General features: G+C 30.5%; 7 non-coding genes across 7 annotated transcripts; all 7 read left to right on the forward strand.

The window, feature by feature from the left end:
* Nucleotides 1-2,988: 2,988 nt before the first annotated feature.
* Nucleotides 2,989-3,061, forward strand: Trnaw-cca (transfer RNA tryptophan (anticodon CCA)). The gene has a single exon. It is a non-coding gene; the product is annotated as a tRNA-Trp (tRNA).
* A 1,579-nt stretch (nt 3,062-4,640) lies between these two features.
* Trnaw-cca (transfer RNA tryptophan (anticodon CCA)) lies at nt 4,641-4,713 on the forward strand. The gene has a single exon. It is a non-coding gene; the product is annotated as a tRNA-Trp (tRNA).
* A 3,232-nt stretch (nt 4,714-7,945) lies between these two features.
* Nucleotides 7,946-8,018, forward strand: Trnaw-cca (transfer RNA tryptophan (anticodon CCA)). The gene has a single exon. It is a non-coding gene; the product is annotated as a tRNA-Trp (tRNA).
* Nucleotides 8,019-11,249: 3,231 nt separating this feature from the next.
* Nucleotides 11,250-11,322, forward strand: Trnaw-cca (transfer RNA tryptophan (anticodon CCA)). Its single transcript has one exon. It is a non-coding gene; the product is annotated as a tRNA-Trp (tRNA).
* A 3,231-nt stretch (nt 11,323-14,553) lies between these two features.
* On the forward strand, nt 14,554-14,626 carry Trnaw-cca (transfer RNA tryptophan (anticodon CCA)). The gene has a single exon. It is a non-coding gene; the product is annotated as a tRNA-Trp (tRNA).
* A 1,584-nt stretch (nt 14,627-16,210) lies between these two features.
* Trnaw-cca (transfer RNA tryptophan (anticodon CCA)) lies at nt 16,211-16,283 on the forward strand. Its single transcript has one exon. It is a non-coding gene; the product is annotated as a tRNA-Trp (tRNA).
* Nucleotides 16,284-17,862: 1,579 nt separating this feature from the next.
* Trnaw-cca (transfer RNA tryptophan (anticodon CCA)) lies at nt 17,863-17,935 on the forward strand. Its single transcript has one exon. It is a non-coding gene; the product is annotated as a tRNA-Trp (tRNA).
* Nucleotides 17,936-22,768: the final 4,833 nt, after the last annotated feature.

The following is a 22,768-nucleotide window of genomic DNA, read 5'->3' on the forward strand; positions in this document are numbered from 1 at the left end:
TCTTCAGTTGAAGTGAGATAAGTAGGACACTATTTATAAGTACACTATACGCCGTTTTATCTTTAATTATGAGAGAAAACTTTCAATAAAATAATATCTTTGAAAATCTAGCAAATAAAGTTATGTAATGGGTACTTATTTTAAAGACAATGTCTTTGGATATAATATAAATGTAAAAATTACAAGTCAATGTGGTCACATAAAAAGCTTGTACTTTGTTCAAAACACAGATTATCTAGAGGAACTACAGATTAAAATGAATTAAACTTCTGCTCTGATTAGATTATTGGAAAAAACCAGAGTATTTATACAGACCAAAGTTACGAGATAAAATGTCATGCACAGAGCCTTAAAGCCACTTGCTTGAATTAAACAGAGATCCAACATTTAATTTTAGGAAGTTTAAGAGTGTCAGATTATGTTTGAATTGTAGCTATAGTTTTTACTGAAGTCTTCACTAATGTGAACTCTTGAAGATTCAAAACATCCCAGATCTGTTCATCATCATCAATAATATACCGATGTACATATACATAAATACATCAAGGATATACATTATATACTTATACAAAAATACATCACACATATACATCCATTTCACAATATAAACTAAAGCTACATATACATGTGTATAGATTCATCAACAATATGCATACACTTACACAAAGACATTAAGGATTTACATCCATATACATCAAAGATATACATACCTATAAATACATCAACGATATGCATACATATACATACATCAAGGATATACATACATACCCATACATACATCAATGGTATATATATACTTCAGAGATACACATACGTATCCATATACACATACATACACATAGGTACTTCAAGGATATTTGAGAGTATTAAGAGATGCTAACGAACATTATTGATAGGTTTATATTTTGTGTAGATAGATAGACAATTAGATATCAACTTTATTTACACCAGACAGTGCTGTTTAGAACAAATTGAACCATAAACAAAATGAAGTCCATCTATGGCAATCATACATGTGAGAAAATAAAGCGATGAATAATCATTGTTATTTTAGTTTATTATACCTGAAAGTTATGTTCACAAAACTTCACTCAATGCTCTCTACAAACGTGTAGCTCTATTCACATTTTGTGTAAAAGTTCACACCTATAATAGTAGTCATTTACTTATTTTGACACAAATATCAGCTATAATAAAAGCATCTCTTAAGTCATGTGCTATATTTCTATTTTTATCTTAACCCAAATGTAGTCCATTCTTTTGTGTTTTTATTTTTATGACTAAAAGTGGAATATATTTCGTTCCGTCATCTGGCTAATTCACCTGCATCTTGATTCTGTGGCGCAATTGGTAGCGCGTCTGACTCCAGATCGAAGGTTGCGTGTTCAAGTCACGTCAGGGTCATTATTTTTTGACATCCAACTAAATTGAACTAATTTTGACTTATTTCGTAAATGAGAATACAAACCAAAGTAAAGCAAAGCCGGCTTTGCAATAAGTACAGCTAATTACCTGAGAGTGTAGGATTGGTGAATTCAGAGACACCCGACGTGTTGTCAAGTAGTTTTAACAGTAAAACTCGATATATGAAAATGATATACACGCTTGCTTATGAACGTCATTTTGAATCGAAATGTTCATCAATATTAAAGTCTTCAGTTGAAGTAAGATCAATAGGACTCTATTTATAAGTACACTCTATGTTGTTTGATTTTTAAAATATGAGAGAAAACTTTCAATAAAATAATATCTTTGAAAATCTAGCAAATAAAGTTATGTAATGGGTACTTATTTTAAATACAATGTCTTTGGATAAAATATAAATGTAAAAATTACAAGTCAATGTGGTGACATAAAAAGCTTGTACTTTGTTCAAAACACAGAATATCTAGAGGAACTACAGATTAAAACGAATTAAACTTGTGCTCTGATTAGATTATTGGAAAAAACCAGAGTATTTATACAGACCAAAGTTACGAGATAAAATGTCATGCACAGAGCCTTAAAGCTACTTGCTTGAATTAAACAGAGATCCAACATTTAATTTTAGGAAGTTTAAGAGTGTCAGAATATGTTTGAATTGTAGCTATAGTTTTTACTGAAGTCTTCACTAATGTGAACTCTTGAAGATTCAAAACATCCCAGATCTGTTCATCATCATCAATAATATACCGATGTACATATACATAAATACATCAAGGATATACATTATATACTTATACAAAAATACATCACACATATACATCCATTTCAAAATATAAACTAAAGCTACATATACATGTGTATAGATTCATCAACAATATGCATACACTTACACAAAGACATTAAGGATTTACATCCATATACATCAAAGATATACATACCTATAAATACATCAACGATATGCATACATATACATACATCAAGGATATACATACATACCCATACATTCATCAATGGTGTATATATATACTTCAAGGATACACATACATATCCATATACACATACATACACATAGGTACTTCAAAGATATTTTAGAGTATTAAGAGATGCTAACGAACATCATTGATAGGTTTATATTTTGTGTAGATAGATAGACAATTAGATATCAACTTTATTTACACCAGACAGTGCTGTTTAGAACAAATTGAACCATAGACAAAGTGAAGTCCATCTATGGCAATCATACATGTGAGAAATCAAAGCGATGAATAATCATTAATATTTTAAATTATTATACCTGAAAGTTTATGTTCACAAAACTTCACTCAATGCTCTCTACAAACGTGTAGCTCTATTCACATTTTGTATAAGAGTTCAGACCTATAATAGTAGTCATTTACCTATTTGGACACAAATATCAGCTATAATAAAAGCATCTCTTAAGTCAAGTATTATAATTCTGTCTTTATCTTAACCCAAATGTAGTCCATTCTTTTGTGTTTTTATTTTTATGACTAAAAGTGGAATATATTTCGTTCCGTCATCTGGCTAATTCACCTGTATCTTGATTCTGTGGCGCAATTGGTAGTGCGTCTGACTCCAGATCAGAAGGTTGCGTGTTCAAGTCACGTCAGGGTCATTATTCTTTGACATCCAACTAAATTGAACTAATATTGACTTATTTCGTAAATGAGAATACAAACCAAAGTAAAGCAAAGCCGGCTTTGCAATAAATACAGCTAATTACCTGAGAGTGTAGGATTGGTGAATTCAGAGACACCCGACGTGTTGTCAAGTAGTTTTAACAGTAAAAATCGATATATGAAAATGATATACATGCTTATGAACGTCATTTTGAAACGAAATGTTCATCAATATTAAAGTCTTCAGTTGAAGTAAGATCAATAGGACTCTATTTATAAGTACACTCTATGTTGTTTGATTTTTAAAATATGAGAGAAAACTTTCAATAAAATAATATCTTTGAAAATCTAGCAAATAAAGTTATGTAATGGGTACTTATTTTAAAGACAATGTCTTTGAATATAATATAAATGTAAAAATTACAAGTCAATGTGGTCACATAAAAAGCTTGTACTTTGTTCCAAACACAGATTATCTAGAGGAACTACAGATTAAAACGAATTAAACTTGTGCTCTGATTAGATTATTGGAAAAAACCAAAGTATTTATACAGACCAAAGTTACGAGATAAAATGTCATGCACAGAGCCTTAAAGCCACTTGCTTGAATTAAACAGAGATCCAACATTTAATTTTAAGAAGTTTAAGAGTGTCAGATTATGTTTGAATTGTAGCTATAGTTTTTACTGAAGTCTTCACTAATGTGAACTCTTGAAGATTTAAAACATCCCAGATCTGTTCATCATCATCAATAATATACCGATGTACATATACATAAATACATCAAGGATATACATTATATACTTATACAAAAATACATCACACATATACATCCATTTCACAATATAAACTAAAGCTACATATACATGTGTATAGATTCATCAACAATATGCATACACTTACACAAAGACATTAAGGATTTACATCCATATACATCAAAGATATACATACCTATAAATACATCAACGATATGCATACATATACATACATCAAGGATATACATACATACCCATACATACATCAATGGTATATATATATACTTCAGGGATACACATACGTATCCATATACACATACATACACATAGGTACTTCAAGGATATTTGAGAGTATTAAGAGATGCTAACGAACATTATTGATAGGTTTATATTTTGTGTAGATAGATAGACAATTAGATATCAACTTTATTTACACCAGACAGTGCTGTTTAGAACAAATTGAACCGTAAATAAAATGAAGTCCATCTATGGCAATCATACATGTGAGAAAATAAAGCGATGAATAATCATTGTTGTTTTAGTTTATTATACCTGAAAGTTATGTTCACAAAACTTCACTCAATGCTCTCTACAAACGTGTAGCTCTATTCACATTTTGTGTAAGAGTTCAGACCTATAATAGTAGTCCTTTACTTATTTTGACACAAATATCAGCTATAATAAAAGCATCTCTTAAGTCAAGTATTATAATTCTGTCTTTATCTTAACCCAAATGTAGTCCATTCTTTTGTGTTTTTATTTTTATGACTAAAAGTGGAATATATTTCGTTCCGTCATCTGGCTAATTCACCTGTATCTTGATTCTGTGGCGCAATTGGTAGTGCGTCTGACTCCAGATCAGAAGGTTGCGTGTTCAAGTCACGTCATGGTCATTATTCTTTGACATCCAACTAAATTGAACTAATATTGACTTATTTCGTAAATGAGAATACAAACCAAAGTAAAGCAAAGCCGGCTTTGCAATAAATACAGCTAATTACCTGAGAGTGTAGGATTGGTGAATTCAGAGACACCCGACGTGTTGTCAAGTAGTTTTAACAGTAAAAATCGATATATGAAAATGATATACATGCTTATGAACGTCATTTTGAAACGAAATGTTCATCAATATTAAAGTCTTCAGTTGAAGTAAGATCAATAGGACTCTATTTATAAGTACACTCTATGTTGTTTGATTTTTAAAATATGAGAGAAAACTTTCAATAAAATAATATCTTTGAAAATCTAGCAAATAAAGTTATGTAATGGGTACTTATTTTAAAGACAATGTCTTTGAATATAATATAAATGTAAAAATTACAAGTCAATGTGGTCACATAAAAAGCTTGTACTTTGTTCCAAACACAGATTATCTAGAGGAACTACAGATTAAAACGAATTAAACTTGTGCTCTGATTAGATTATTGGAAAAAACCAAAGTATTTATACAGACCAAAGTTACGAGATAAAATGTCATGCACAGAGCCTTAAAGCCACTTGCTTGAATTAAACAGAGATCCAACATTTAATTTTAGGAAGTTTAAGAGTGTCAGATTATGTTTGAATTGTAGCTATAGTTTTTACTGAAGTCTTCACTAATGTGAACTCTTGAAGATTTAAAACATCCCAGATCTGTTCATCATCATCAATAATATACCGATGTACATATACATAAATACATCAAGGATATACATTATATACTTATACAAAAATACATCACACATATACATCCATTTCACAATATAAACTAAAGCTACATATACATGTGTATAGATTCATCAACAATATGCATACACTTACACAAAGACATTAAGGATTTACATCCATATACATCAAAGATATACATACCTATAAATACATCAACGATATGCATACATATACATACATCAAGGATATACATACATACCCATACATACATCAATGGTATATATATATACTTCAGGGATACACATACGTATCCATATACACATACATACACATAGGTACTTCAAGGATATTTGAGAGTATTAAGAGATGCTAACGAACATTATTGATAGGTTTATATTTTGTGTAGATAGATAGACAATTAGATATCAACTTTATTTACACCAGACAGTGCTGTTTAGAACAAATTGAACCGTAAATAAAATGAAGTCCATCTATGGCAATCATACATGTGAGAAAATAAAGCGATGAATAATCATTGTTGTTTTAGTTTATTATACCTGAAAGTTATGTTCACAAAACTTCACTCAATGCTCTCTACAAACGTGTAGCTCTATTCACATTTTGTGTAAGAGTTCAGACCTATAATAGTAGTCCTTTACTTATTTTGACACAAATATCAGCTATAATAAAAGCATCTCTTAAGTCATGTGCTATATTTCTATTTTTATCTTAACCCAAATGTAGTCCATTCTTTTGTGTTTTTATTTTTATGACTAAAAGTGGAATATATTTCGTTCCGTCATCTGGCTAATTCACCTGTATCTTGATTCTGTGGCGCAATTGGTAGTGCGTCTGACTCCAGATCAGAAGGTTGCGCGTTCAAGTCACTTCAGGGTCATTATTTTTTGACATCCAACTAAATTGAACTAATTTTGACTTATTTCGTAAATGAGAATACAAACTAAAGTAAAGCAAAGCTGGGTTTGCAATAGATACAGCTAATTACCTGAGGGTGTAGGATTGGTGAATTCAGAGACACCCGACGTGTTGTCAAGTAGTTTTAACAGTAAAAATCGATATATGAAAATGATATACATGTTTATGAACGTCATTTTGAAACGAAATGTCCATCAATATTAAAGTCTTCAGTTGAAGTAAGATCAATAGGACTCTATTTATAAGTACACTCTATGTTGTTTGATTTTTAAAATATGAGAGAAAACTTTCAATAAAATAATATCTTTGAAAATCTAGCAAATAAAGTTATGTAATGGGTACTTATTTTAAAAACTATGTCTTTGGATATAATATAAATGTAAAAATTACAAGTCAATGTGGTGACATAATAAGCTTGTACTTTGTTCAAAACACAGAATATCTAGAGGAACTACAGATTAAAACGAATTAAACTTGTGCTCTGATTAGATTATTGGAAAAAACCAGAGTATTTATACAGACCAAAGTTACGAGATAAAATGTCATGCACAGAGCCTTAAAGCCACTTGCTTGAATTAAACAGAGATCCAACATTTAATTTTAGGAAGTTTAAGAGTGTCAGATTATGTTTGAATTGTAGCTATAGTCTTTACTGAAGTCTTCACTAATGTGAACTCTTGAAGATTCAAAACATCCCAGATCTGTTCATCATCATCAATAATATACCGATGTACATATACATAAATACATCAAGGATATACATTATATACTTATACAAAAATACATCACACATATACATCCATTTCAAAATATAAACTAAAGCTACATATACATGTGTATAGATTCATCAACAATATGCATACACTTACACAAAGACATTAAGGATTTACATCCATATACATCAAAGATATACATACCTATAAATACATCAACGATATGCATACATATACATACATCAAGGATATACATACATACCCATACATTCATCAATGGTGTATATATATACTTCAAGGATACACATACATATCCATATACACATACATACACATAGGTACTTCAAGGATATTTTAGAGTATTAAGAGATGCTAACGAACATCATTGATAGGTTTATATTTTGTGTAGATAGATAGACAATTAGATATCAACTTTATTTACACCAGACAGTGCTGTTTAGAACAAATTGAACCATAAACAAAGTGAAGTCCATCTATGGCAATCATACATGTGAGAAATCAAAGCGATGAATAATCATTAATATTTTAAATTATTATACCTGAAAGTTTATGTTCACAAATCTTCACTCAATGCTCTCTACAAACGTGTAGCTCTATTCACATTTTGTATAAGAGTTCAGACCTATAATAGTAGTCATTTACCTATTTGGACACAAATATCAGCTATAATAAAAGCATCTCTTAAGTCAAGTATTATAATTCTGTCTTTATCTTAACCCAAATGTAGTCCATTCTTTTGTGTTTTTATTTTTATGACTAAAAGTGGAATATATTTCGTTCCGTCATCTGGCTAATTCACCTGTATCTTGATTCTGTGGCGCAATTGGTAGCGCGTCTGACTCCAGATCAGAAGGTTGCGTGTTCAAGTCACGTCAGGGTCATTATTCTTTGACATCCAACTAAATTGAACAGATTTTGACTTATTTCGTAAATGAGAATACAAACCAAAGTAAAGCAAAGCCGGCTTTGCAATAAATACAGCTAATTACCTGAGAGTGTAGGATTGGTGAATTCAGAGACACCCGACGTGTTGTCAAGTAGTTTTAACAGTAAAAATCGATATATGAAAATGATATACATGTTTATGAACGTCATTTTGAAACGAGATGTCCATCAATATTAAAGTCTTCAGTTGAAGTGAGATAAGTAGGACACTATTTATAAGTACACTATACGCCGTTTTATCTTTAATTATGAGAGAAAACTTTCAATAAAATAATATCTTTGAAAATCTAGCAAATAAAGTTATGTAATGGGTACTTATTTTAAAGACAATGTCTTTGGATATAATATAAATGTAAAAATTACAAGTCAATGTGGTCACATAAAAAGCTTGTACTTTGTTCAAAACACAGAATATCTAGAGGAACTACAGATTAAAATGAATTAAACTTCTGCTCTGATTAGATTATTGGAAAAAACCAGAGTATTTATACAGACCAAAGTTACGAGATAAAATGTCATGCACAGAGCCTTAAAGCTACTTGCTTGAATTAAACAGAGATCCAACATTTAATTTTAGGAAGTTTAAGAGTGTCAGAATATGTTTGAATTGTAGCTATAGTTTTTACTGAAGTCTTCACTAATGTGAACTCTTGAAGATTCAAAACATCCCAGATCTGTTCATCATCATCAATAATATACCGATGTACATATACATAAATACATCAAGGATATACATTATATACTTATACAAAAATACATCACACATATACATCCATTTCAAAATGTAAACTAAAGCTACATATACATGTGTATAGATTCATCAACAATATGCATACACTTACACAAAGACATTAAGGATTTACATCCATATACATCAAAGATATACATACCTATAAATACATCAACGATATGCATACATATACATACATCAAGGATATACATACATACCCATACATACATCAATGGTATATATATATACTTCAGGGATACACATACGTATCCATATACACATACATACACATAGGTACTTAAAGGATATTTGAGAGTATTAAGAGATGCTAACGAACATTATTGATAGGTTTATATTTTGTGTAGATAGATAGACAATTAGATATCAACTTTATTTACACCAGACAGTGCTGTTTAGAACAAATTGAACCGTAAATAAAATGAAGTCCATCTATGGCAATCATACATGTGAGAAAATAAAGCGATGAATAATCATTGTTGTTTTAGTTTATTATACCTGAAAGTTATGTTCACAAAACTTCACTCAATGCTCTCTACAAACGTGTAGCTCTATTCACATTTTGTGTAAGAGTTCAGACCTATAATAGTAGTCCTTTACTTATTTTGACACAAATATCAGCTATAATAAAAGCATCTCTTAAGTCATGTGCTATATTTCTATTTTTATCTTAACCCAAATGTAGTCCATTCTTTTGTGTTTTTATTTTTATGACTAAAAGTGGAATATATTTCGTTCCGTCATCTGGCTAATTCACCTGTATCTTGATTCTGTGGCGCAATTGGTAGTGCGTCTGACTCCAGATCAGAAGGTTGCGCGTTCAAGTCACTTCAGGGTCATTATTTTTTGACATCCAACTAAATTGAACTAATTTTGACTTATTTCGTAAATGAGAATACAAACTAAAGTAAAGCAAAGCTGGGTTTGCAATAGATACAGCTAATTACCTGAGGGTGTAGGATTGGTGAATTCAGAGACACCCGACGTGTTGTCAAGTAGTTTTAACAGTAAAAATCGATATATGAAAATGATATACATGTTTATGAACGTCATTTTGAAACGAAATGTCCATCAATATTAAAGTCTTCAGTTGAAGTAAGATCAATAGGACTCTATTTATAAGTACACTCTATGTTGTTTGATTTTTAAAATATGAGAGAAAACTTTCAATAAAATAATATCTTTGAAAATCTAGCAAATAAAGTTATGTAATGGGTACTTATTTTAAAAACAATGTCTTTGGATATAATATAAATGTAAAAATTACAAGTCAATGTGGTGACATAATAAGCTTGTACTTTGTTCAAAACACAGAATATCTAGAGGAACTACAGATTAAAACGAATTAAACTTGTGCTCTGATTAGATTATTGGAAAAAACCAGAGTATTTATACAGACCAAAGTTACGAGATAAAATGTCATGCACAGAGCCTTAAAGCCACTTGCTTGAATTAAACAGAGATCCAACATTTAATTTTAGGAAGTTTAAGAGTGTCAGATTATGTTTGAATTGTAGCTATAGTCTTTACTGAAGTCTTCACTAATGTGAACTCTTGAAGATTCAAAACATCCCAGATCTGTTCATCATCATCAATAATATACCGATGTACATATACATAAATACATCAAGGATATACATTATATACTTATACAAAAATACATCACACATATACATCCATTTCAAAATATAAACTAAAGCTACATATACATGTGTATAGATTCATCAACAATATGCATACACTTACACAAAGACATTAAGGATTTACATCCATATACATCAAAGATATACATACCTATAAATACATCAACGATATGCATACATATACATACATCAAGGATATACATACATACCCATACATTCATCAATGGTGTATATATATACTTCAAGGATACACATACATATCCATATACACATACATACACATAGGTACTTCAAGGATATTTTAGAGTATTAAGAGATGCTAACGAACATCATTGATAGGTTTATATTTTGTGTAGATAGATAGACAATTAGATATCAACTTTATTTACACCAGACAGTGCTGTTTAGAACAAATTGAACCATAAACAAAGTGAAGTCCATCTATGGCAATCATACATGTGAGAAATCAAAGCGATGAATAATCATTAATATTTTAAATTATTATACCTGAAAGTTTATGTTCACAAATCTTCACTCAATGCTCTCTACAAACGTGTAGCTCTATTCACATTTTGTATAAGAGTTCAGACCTATAATAGTAGTCATTTACCTATTTGGACACAAATATCAGCTATAATAAAAGCATCTCTTAAGTCAAGTATTATAATTCTGTCTTTATCTTAACCCAAATGTAGTCCATTCTTTTGTGTTTTTATTTTTATGACTAAAAGTGGAATATATTTCGTTCCGTCATCTGGCTAATTCACCTGTATCTTGATTCTGTGGCGCAATTGGTAGCGCGTCTGAGTCCAGATCAGAAGGTTGCGTGTTCAAGTCACGTCAGGGTCATTATTCTTTGACATCCAACTAAATTGAACTAATATTGACTTATTTCGTAAATGAGAATACAAACCAAAGTAAAGCAAAGCCGGCTTTGCAATAAATACAGCTAATTACCTGAGAGTGTAGGATTGGTGAATTCAGAGACACCCGACGTGTTGTCAAGTAGTTTTAACAGTAAAAATCGATGTATGAAAATGATATACATGCTTATGAACGTCATTTTGAAACGAAATGTTCATCAATATTAAAGTCTTCAGTTGAAGTAAGATCAATAGGACTCTATTTATAAGTACACTCTATGTTGTTTGATTTTTAAAATATGAGAGAAAACTTTCAATAAAATAATATCTTTGAAAATCTAGCAAATAAAGTTATGTAATGGGTACTTATTTTAAAGACAATGTCTTTGGATATAATATAAATGTAAAAATTACAAGTGAATGTGGTCACATAAAAAGCTTGTACTTTGTTCCAAACACAGATTATCTAGAGGAACTACAGATTAAAACGAATTAAACTTGTGCTCTGATTAGATTATTGGAAAAAACCAAAGTATTTATACAGACCAAAGTTACGAGATAAAATGTCATGCACAGAGCCTTAAAGCCACTTGCTTGAATTAAACAGAGATCCAACATTTAATTTTAGGAAGTTTAAGAGTGTCAGATTATGTTTGAATTGTAGCTATAGTTTTTACTGAAGTCTTCACTAATGTGAACTCTTGAAGATTCAAAACATCCCAGATCTGTTCATCATCATCAATAATATACCGATGTACATATACATAAATACATCAAGGATATACATTATATACTTATACAAAAATACATCACACATATACATCCATTTCACAATATAAACTAAAGCTACATATACATGTGTATAGATTCATCAACAATATGCATACACTTACACAAAGACATTAAGGATTTACATCCATATACATCAAAGATATACATACCTATAAATACATCAACGATATGCATACATATACATACATCAAGGATATACATACATACCCATACATACATCAATGGTATATATATATACTTCAGGGATACACATACGTATCCATATACACATACATACACATAGGTACTTCAAGGATATTTGAGAGTATTAAGAGATGCTAACGAACATTATTGATAGGTTTATATTTTGTGTAGATAGATAGACAATTAGATATCAACTTTATTTACACCAGACAGTGCTGTTTAGAACAAATTGAACCATAAACAAAATGAAGTCCATCTATGGCAATCATACATGTGAGAAAATAAAGCGATGAATAATCATCAATATATTAATTTATTATACCTGAAAGTTTATGTTCACAAAACTTCACTCAATGCTCTCTACAAACGTGTAGCTCTATTCACATTTTGTATAAGAGTTCAGACCTATAATAGTAGTCATTTACCTATTTGGACACAAATATCAGCTATAATAAAAGCATCTCTTAAGTCAAGTGTTATATTTCTATCTTTATCTTAACCCAAATGTAGTCCATTCTTTTGTGTTTTTATTTTTATGACTAAAAGTGGAATATATTTCGTTCCGTCATCTGGCTAATTCACCTGTATCTTGATTCTGTGGTGCAATTGGTAGCGCGTCTGACTCCAGATCAGAAGGTTGCATGTTCAAGTCACATCAGGGTCATTATTTTTTGACATCCAACTAAATTGAACAGATTTTGACTTATTTCGTAAATGAGAATACAAACCAAAGTAAAGCAAAGCCGGCTTTGCAATAAATACAGCTAATTACCTGAGAGTGTAGGATTGGTGAATTCAGAGACACCCGACGTGTTGTCAAGTAGTTTTAACAGTAAAAATCGATATATGAAAATGATATACATGTTTATGAACGTCATTTTGAAACGAGATGTCCATCAATATTAAAGTCTTCAGTTGAAGTGAGATAAGTAGGACACTATTTATAAGTACACTATACGCCGTTTTATCTTTAATTATGAGAGAACTATTTCAATAAAATAATATCTTTGAAATTCTAGCAAATAAAGTTATGTAATGGGTACTTATTTTAAAGACAATGTCTTTGGATATAATATAAATGTAAAAATTACAAGTCAATGTGGTCACATAAAAAGCTTGTACTTTGTTCAAAACACAGATTATCTAGAGGAACTACAGATTAAAACGAATTAAACTTGTGCTCTGATTAGATTATTGGAAAAAACCAGAGTATTTATACAGACCAAAGTTACGAGATAAAATGTCATGCACAGAGCCTTAAAGCCACTTGCTTGAATTAAACAGAGATCCAACATTTAATTTTAGGAAGTTTAAGAGTGTCAGATTATGTTTGAATTGTAGCTATAGTCTTTACTGAAGTCTTCACTAATGTGAACTCTTGAAGATTCAAAACATCCCAGATCTGTTCATCATCATCAATAATATACCGGTGTACGTATACATAAATACATCAAGGATATACATTATATACTTATACAAAAATACATCACACATATACATACATTTACAACTATAAACTAAAGATACATATACATGTGTATAGATTCATCAACAATATGCATACACTTACACAAAGACATTAAGGATTTACATCCATATACATCAAAGATATACATACCTATAAATACATCAACGATATGCAAACATATACATACATCAAGGATATACATACATACCCATACATACATCAATGGTATATATATATACTTCAGGGATACACATACATATCTATATACACATACATACACATAGGTACTTCAAGGATATTTGAGAGTATTAGGAGATGCTAACGAACATTATTGATAGGTTTATATTTTGTGTAGATAGATAGACAATTAGATATCAACTTTATTTACACCAGACAGTGCTGTTTAGAACAAATTGAACCATAAACAAAATGAAGTCCATCTATGGCAATCATACATGTGAGAAAATAAAGCGATGAATAATCATTGTTATTTTAGTTTATTATACCTGAAAGTTATGTTCACAAAACTTCACTCAATGCTCTCTACAAACGTGTAGCTCTATTCACATTTTGTGTAAAAGTTCAGACCTATAATAGTAGTCATTTACTTATTTTGACACAAATATCAGCTATAATAAAAGCATCTCTTAAGTCATGTGCTATATTTCTATTTTTATCTTAACCCAAATGTAGTCCATTCTTTTGTGTTTTTATTTTTATGACTAAAAGTGGAATATATTTCGTTCCGTCATCTGGCTAATTCACCTGTATCTTGATTCTGTGGCGCAATTGGTAGCGCGTCTGACTCCAGATCAGAAGGTTGCGTGTTCAAGTCACGTCAGGGTCATTATTTTTTGACATCCAACTAAATTGAACTAATTTTGACTTATTTCGTAAATGAGAATACAAACCAAAGTAAAGCAAAGCCGGCTTTGCAATAAGTACAGCTAATTACCTGAGAGTGTAGGATTGGTGAATTCAGAGACACCCGACGTGTTGTCAAGTAGTTTTAACAGTAAAACTCGATATATGAAAATGATATACACGCTTGCTTATGAACGTCATTTTGAATCGAAATGTTCATCAATATTAAAGTCTTCAGTTGAAGTAAGATCAATAGGACTCTATTTATAAGTACACTCTATGTTGTTTGATTTTTAAAATATGAGAGAAAACTTTCAATAAAATAATATCTTTGAAAATCTAGCAAATAAAGTTATGTAATGGGTACTTATTTTAAAGACAATGTCTTTGGATAAAATATAAATGTAAAAATTACAAGTCAATGTGGTGACATAAAAAGCTTGTACTTTGTTCAAAACACAGAATATCTAGAGGAACTACAGATTAAAACGAATTAAACTTGTGCTCTGATTAGATTATTGGAAAAAACCAGAGTATTTATACAGACCAAAGTTACGAGATAAAATGTCATGCACAGAGCCTTAAAGCTACTTGCTTGAATTAAACAGAGATCCAACATTTAATTTTAGGAAGTTTAAGAGTGTCAGATTATGTTTGAATTGTAGCTATAGTCTTTACTGAAGTCTTCACTAATGTGAACTCTTGAAGATTCAAAACATCCCAGATCTGTTCATCATCATCAATAATATACCGATGTACATATACATAAATACATCAAGGATATACATTATATACTTATACAAAAATACATCACACATATACATACATTTACAACTATAAACTAAAGCTACATATACATGTGTATAGATTCATCAACAATATGCATACACTTACACAAAGACATTAAGGATTTACATCCATATACATCAAAGATATACATACCTATAAATACATCAACGATATGCATACATATACATACATCAGGGATATACATACATACCCATACATTCATCAATGGTGTACATATATACTTCAAGGATACACATACATATCCATATACACATACATACACATAGGTACTTCAAGGATATTTGAGAGTATTAAGAGATGCTAACGAACATCATTGATAGGTTTATATTTTGTGTAGATAGATAGACAATTAGATATCAACTTTATTTACACCAGACAGTGCTGTTTAGAACAAATTGAACCATAGACAAAGTGAAGTCCATCTATGGCAATCATACATGTGAGAAATCAAAGCGATGAATAATCATTAATATTTTAATTTATTATACCTGAAAGTTTATGTTCACAAAACTTCACTCAACACTCTCTACAAACGTGTAGCTCTATTCACATTTTGTGTAAGAGTTCACACCTATAATAGTAGTCATTTACCTATTTGGACACAAATATCAGCTATAATAAAAGCATCTCTTAAGTCAAGTGTTATATTTCTATCTTTATCTTAACCCAAATGTAGTCCATTCTTTTGTGTTTTTATTTTTATGACTAAAAGTGGAATATATTTCGTTCCGTCATCTGGCTAATTCACCTGTATCTTGATTCTGTGGTGCAATTGGTAGCGCGTCTGACTCCAGATCAGAAGGTTGCGTGTTCAAGACACGTCAGGGTCATTATTTTTTGACATCCAACTAAATTGAACAGATTTTGACTTATTTCGTAAATGAGAATACAAACCAAAGTAAAGCAAAGCCGGCTTTGCAATAAATACAGCTAATTACCTGAGAGTGTAGGATTGGTGAATTCAGAGACACCCGACGTGTTGTCAAGTAGTTTTAACAGTAAAAATCGATATATGAAAATGATATACATGTTTATGAACGTCATTTTGAAACGAGATGTCCATCAATATTAAAGTCTTCAGTTGAAGTGAGTTAAGTAGGACACTATTTATAAGTACACTATACGCCGTTTTATCTTTAATTATGAGAGAACTATTTCAATAAAATAATATCTTTGAAAATCTAGCAAATAAAGTTATGTAATGGGTACTTATTTTAAAGACAATGTCTTTGAATATAATATAAATGTAAAAATTACAAGTCAATGTGGTCACATATAAAGCTTGTACTTTGTTCAAAACACAGAATATCTAGAGGAACTACAGATTAAAACGAATTAAACTTGTGCTCTGATTAGATTATTGGAAAAAACCAGAGTATTTATACAGACCAAAGTTACGAGATAAAATGTCATGCACAGAGCCTTAAAGCCACTTGCTTGAATTAAACAGAGATCCAACATTTAATTTTAGGAAGTTTAAGAGTGTCAGATTATGTTTGAATTGTAGCTATAGTCTTTACTGAAGTCTTCACTAATGTGAACTCTTGAAGATTCAAAACATCCCAGATCTGTTCATCATCATCAATAATATACCGGTGTACGTATACATAAATACATCAAGGATATACATTATATACTTATACAAAAATACATCACACATATACATACATTTACAACTATAAACTAAAGCTACATATACATGTGTATAGATTCATCAACAATATGCATACACTTACACAAAGACATTAAGGATTTACATCCATATACATCAAAGATATACATACCTATAAATACATCAACGATATGCATACATATACATACATCAAGGATATACATACATACCCATACATACATCAATGGTATATATATATACTTCAGGGATACACATACGTATCCATATACACATACATACACATAGGTACTTCAAGGATATTTGAGAGTATTAAGAGATGCTAACGAACATTATTGATAGGTTTATATTTTGTGTAGATAGATAGACAATTAGATATCAACTTTATTTACACCAGACAGTGCTGTTTAGAACAAATTGAACCATAAACAAAATGAAGTCCATCTATGGCAATCATACATGTGAGAAAATAAAGCGATGAATAATCATTGTTATTTTAGTTTATTATACCTGAAAGTTTATGTTCACAAAACTTCACTCAATGCTCTTTACAAACGTGTAGCTCTATTCACATTTTGTGTAAGAGTTCACACCTATAATAGTAGTCATTTACCTATTTGGACACAACTATCAGCTATAATAAAAGCATCTCTTAAGTCAAGTGTTATATTTCTATCTTTATCTTAACCCAAATGTAGTCCATTCTTTTGTGTTTTTATTTTTATGACTAAAAGTGGAATATATTTCGTTCTATCATCTGGCTAATTCACCTGTATCTTGATTCTGTGGCGCAATTGGTAGCGCGTCTGACTCCAGATCAGAAGGTTGCGTGTTCAAGTCACATCAGGGTCATTATTTTTTGACATCCAACTAAATTGAACTAATTTTGACTTATTTCGTAAATGAGAATACAAACCAAAGTAAAGCAAAGCCGGCTTTGCAATAAATACAGCTAATTACCTGAGAGTGTAGGATTGGTGAATTCAGAGACACCCGACGTGTTGTCAAGTAGTTTTAACAGTAAAAATCGATATATGAAAATGATATACATGTTTATGAACGTCATTTTGAAACGAAATGTCCATCAATATTAAAGTCTTCAGTTGAAGTGAGATAAGTGGGACACTAATTATAAGTACACTATACGCCGTTTTTTCTTTAATTATGAGAGAACAATTTCAATAAAATAATATCTTTGAAAATCTAGCAAATAAAGTTATGTAATGGGTACTTATTTTAAAAACAATGTCTTTGGATATAATATAAATGTAAAAATTACAAGTCAATGTGGTCACATATAAAGCTTGTACTTGGTTCAAAACACAGAATATCTAGAGGAACTACAGATTAAAACGAATTAAACTTGTGCTCTGATTAGATTATTGGAAAAAACCAGAGTATTTATACAGACCAAAGTTACGAGATAAAATGTCAAGCACAGAGCCTTAAAGCCACTTGCTTGAATTAAACACAGATCTAACAATTAATTTTAGGAAGTTTAAGAGTGTCAGATTATGTTTGAATTGTAGCTATAGTTTTTACTGAAGTCTTCACTAATGTGAACTCTTGAAGATTCAAAACATCCCAGATCTGTTCATCATCATCAATAATATACCGATGTACATATACATAAATACATCAAGGATATACATTATATACTTATACAAAAATACATCACACATATACATACATTTACAACTATAAACTAAAGCTACATATACATGTGTATAGATTCATCAACAATATGCATACACTTACACAAAGACATTAAGGATTTACATCCATATACATCAAAGATATACATACCTATAAATACATCAAGGATATGCATACATATACATACATCAAGGATATACATACATACCCATACATACATCAATGGTATATATATATACTTCAGGGATACACATACGTATCCATATCCACATACAGACACATAGGTACTTCAAGGATATTTGAGAGTATTAAGAGATGCTAACAAATATCATTGATAGTTTTATATTTTGTATAGATAAATAGACAATTGGATATCAACTTTATTTACACCAGACAGTGCTGTTTAGAACAAATTGAACCGTAAGCAAAATGAAGTCCATCTATGGCAATTATATGTGAGAAAATAAATTAATGAACAAGCATTAATATTTTAGTTTATGATGCCAGAAAAGTTATGTTCACAAAACATCACTCAACACTATCTGCAAACGTGTACCTGTTTTCACATTTTGTATAAGAGTTCAGACCTATTGTAGTCATTTACCTATTTGGACACAACTATCAGCTATATTAAAAGCGTATCTTAAGTCAAGCGTTATATTTCTATCGTTATCTTAACCAAAGTGTAGTCCGTTCTTTTATGTTTTTATTATTATGACTAAAAGTGGAATATATTTCATTCCGTCATCTGGCTCATCACCTGTATGTTGACTTTGTGGTGCAATTGGTACTGCGTCTGACTCCAGATCAGAAGGTTGTGTGTTCAAGTCACGTCAGGGTCATTACGTTTTGAACATCCAACTAAAAAGAACTATTTTTGACTTATTTTGTAGATGTGAATGCTAACAAAAGTAAAGCAAAGCTGGCTTTGCAATAGATACAGCTATTTACCTGCGAGTGTAGGATTGATCAATTCAGAGACACCCGACTTTTTGTCAAATATTTTTAAATGGAGAAAATCGATACATAAAATTGATATGCATGTTTATTAATGTCATCTTTAAATGAGCTGTCCATCAGTATTAAAGTCTTCAGTTGAGTAAGATAAATAGGGCTCTATTCATAAGTATTTTGTTAAAAGACTGTAAACATATATAGAATCTTTAATAATATTTTAATAGTATTACTACTATTATTGTTATTATTACACAATAATAGTAATATTATTGTGTTAAAGCGTCACGTTGTGGCACATGCATTGTTTATTACTCCTGTCGGCGTTGTATCCACAATGTTTGTGTGTCGCCTTGTATGTCCGTCGTGCATGCGTTTTATGCGCGTGGTACCGACCTAAGATGCATCGTTACCAAAATTTTATTTAGCTCATTGTGTATTTCATCTTTTGCGTAAGTTGCGCTACATAACGCTATTTATACAATGTTGAAATTGGAACAATTAATGTTGTAAAAGATCATATAGCGTTATTACTTTATAACTCATCACAGACCAATCAGGTTTTTTTTGCATCATATCGTTATAGTTGTAGCAGGATAATTGCACCCAAAAAAGTTAAAGTCCCTCTACTCGAGAGAGAGTGCAAAGTATAGATGACATTGCTTCCGCCTGTAAAAGGGCTATATTTATCTTCTCAAAATTCAGATGAGCTATTTGAGAAATACAACGCTAACTTCTATTTGAATGTCATTTTAATTGAGTGACACTATAGGAAGGATTAAAAAACTGAGCGCCACGCCATTCAAATAGAGGCTTTATAGAAGTTCATTTTGTAAAGAACGATCAAAAAACATGAATTGGCATCAATAGTCGTTATCTATTTGATAATATTGATCTGATAGTATTGATCTGACAGGTAATATTGATTATTGAGTTCAAGTTGCAGCATTACACATTTTTATTCTGCTTTTTGGCAACTACTCTTTTGGCAAGACTTTATAACCGCAGTTTCGCTTGATTTCACTGTCATTGGGCTGGTCATTACCACGATCATGTTTTTTTGATTTTGATCTCAAAACATTTTGACAATCAGATTACCTCAAACATAAAACACAGTCACAAAGGATAGAAGAAAATTATATTCCCACGAACAAGCGAGCGGAGCGATTGGTTGGGAGATTTATGATAAATGCACATGTGCACACAACTCAAGAAAATTATTCATTAACGGCCATCACAACCCTTGTGCGGAAATCTCATCAACAAATTTAACAATTTTTATGTAAAGTCGTTTAATTATAATAATGATACAAAACACATATAAATCTATTTAAATATCTTACCAAGTCTTTGAAAGGTTACCGCAATACCCTAAAACTAATCCATTTGATCAGGTTATACATAAATAGACAGATTAATTTGGCCAAAAATCGCAATAAAAACTTGACAAGCTTTTTCTAATCAAAATTAAGACCGGCCAACGAAACGCTAATAAGGCCGTGCGACAAATAGTAGAACTATCAAGTCAAACACATTTCACAAGAAATGCGTGCACATTTTACCAGTCTATAGCATTGTCTAATTGTCGAAGGTTTCTGTAATTAACGTAAAAGTACTGAAAAGTTGTCGTTTATTTTTTGCCGATTTTATTATTCGAAATAATTGTTTGATTTTATAAAAAAAATTATTATAATATTTAACTATAAGTATAATCGTTAGAACTTACAACATCCAAGTATATAATGATTCCATTGTCTAATTGCCGAAGGTTTCTTTAGTTAACCCGCACTGTTTTAGGCGTAGACCGATTAACAGGTACGAAAATATGGTACACAGTTTATCAGCCTATTTTTTTGTCCAATTACCAAAGGTTTCATTAAATTTTCTAAAAAATGAGCCAGATTTCTTTACATCTTATTTACAAGCTAGGGCCAAACTACAATGCCTCTTTATGACAAGAATATTTCTTTATTTTACTCCAGTTTGCTGAAAACTTCCAGACGCGTTTATGCTAATGCTTGCTTTCTGTTACATATTGCTGTCAAAACCATTCTACATTCAACACAACCAACTTTCCAACACAACTTTCAAACTGTGTATACTACATGGCAGCTTGCCATTTTACTTTTAATATTTCATTTCAGAGATATAATAAACATATTTCATCGTGGCTGTTGTTAGTTAAATTACGTACGGTAGGTTAGGCCTACAGCTTTAATTAATATTTATTTTGTTGTTGTAAAACATAGGTTTGAGATAGTAGTAGATTAGGTCTGATTTTTATACAACTTTTTGTTTTGCATAATTGACTTTTTGAATTTTATTTCAAAACAACTTGACAACTACCATGGACATACAACTGCCCAGAACACCACGTCGTCGCACTGGCCGTCCACGTGTCTCCCAATTATTACGGAGGAGGAGAAATAGAAGGTCCTCACAGCAACCATCAACATCAAGTGCTAATGTTCAACAACACGCTACTCAGAATAATAACAACAACTCATTTGGTTCAGAGAATTCTTTAGTAGATGTTGTAGGCGAAGCTTACAACATCTAACTTAAGAATTGTACTTTTGTAGAATTCTGACCTTTTGTAACTACTTTTTCAACAACCAGCACTACCCTTTCTTTTTTCCATTATTACTTTGGTCGTGGGCTGTATGACAGGGGAATTCCTAGTGTATATCATTTATATATTAACATGGTATTTGTTAGTATAGATTATTTATATAAATATGATATTTATAAATATAAATGATTTATGTTAATATGGTATTTGTTAGTATAGATTATTCATTTTAATACAACATATATAAGTATAGATTATTTATATTAATATGTTAATATTAATATAAAGATGTTCAAGGTGACCAATCAGATCACTTCAAACGTTAAAAACAACTGTTAGTGACAGAAAATTGTTTTAAATTGTTACTAAAATTGTTTGAAAGTTCATTTTTGAGAAAGATAAAATGAAAGCATCTTTACATTTACTTATTAAATTAAGGTTGTTGCTAAAGTCTGAGTTATGAGAAGAGGCTGTCTTAAGTGTATCACATTCTGACACATCTG

The sequence above is a fragment of the Watersipora subatra genome, chromosome 6 (assembly GCF_963576615.1).
Source record: "Watersipora subatra chromosome 6, tzWatSuba1.1, whole genome shotgun sequence".
Taxonomy (NCBI): Eukaryota; Metazoa; Bryozoa; class Gymnolaemata; order Cheilostomatida; family Watersiporidae; genus Watersipora; species Watersipora subatra.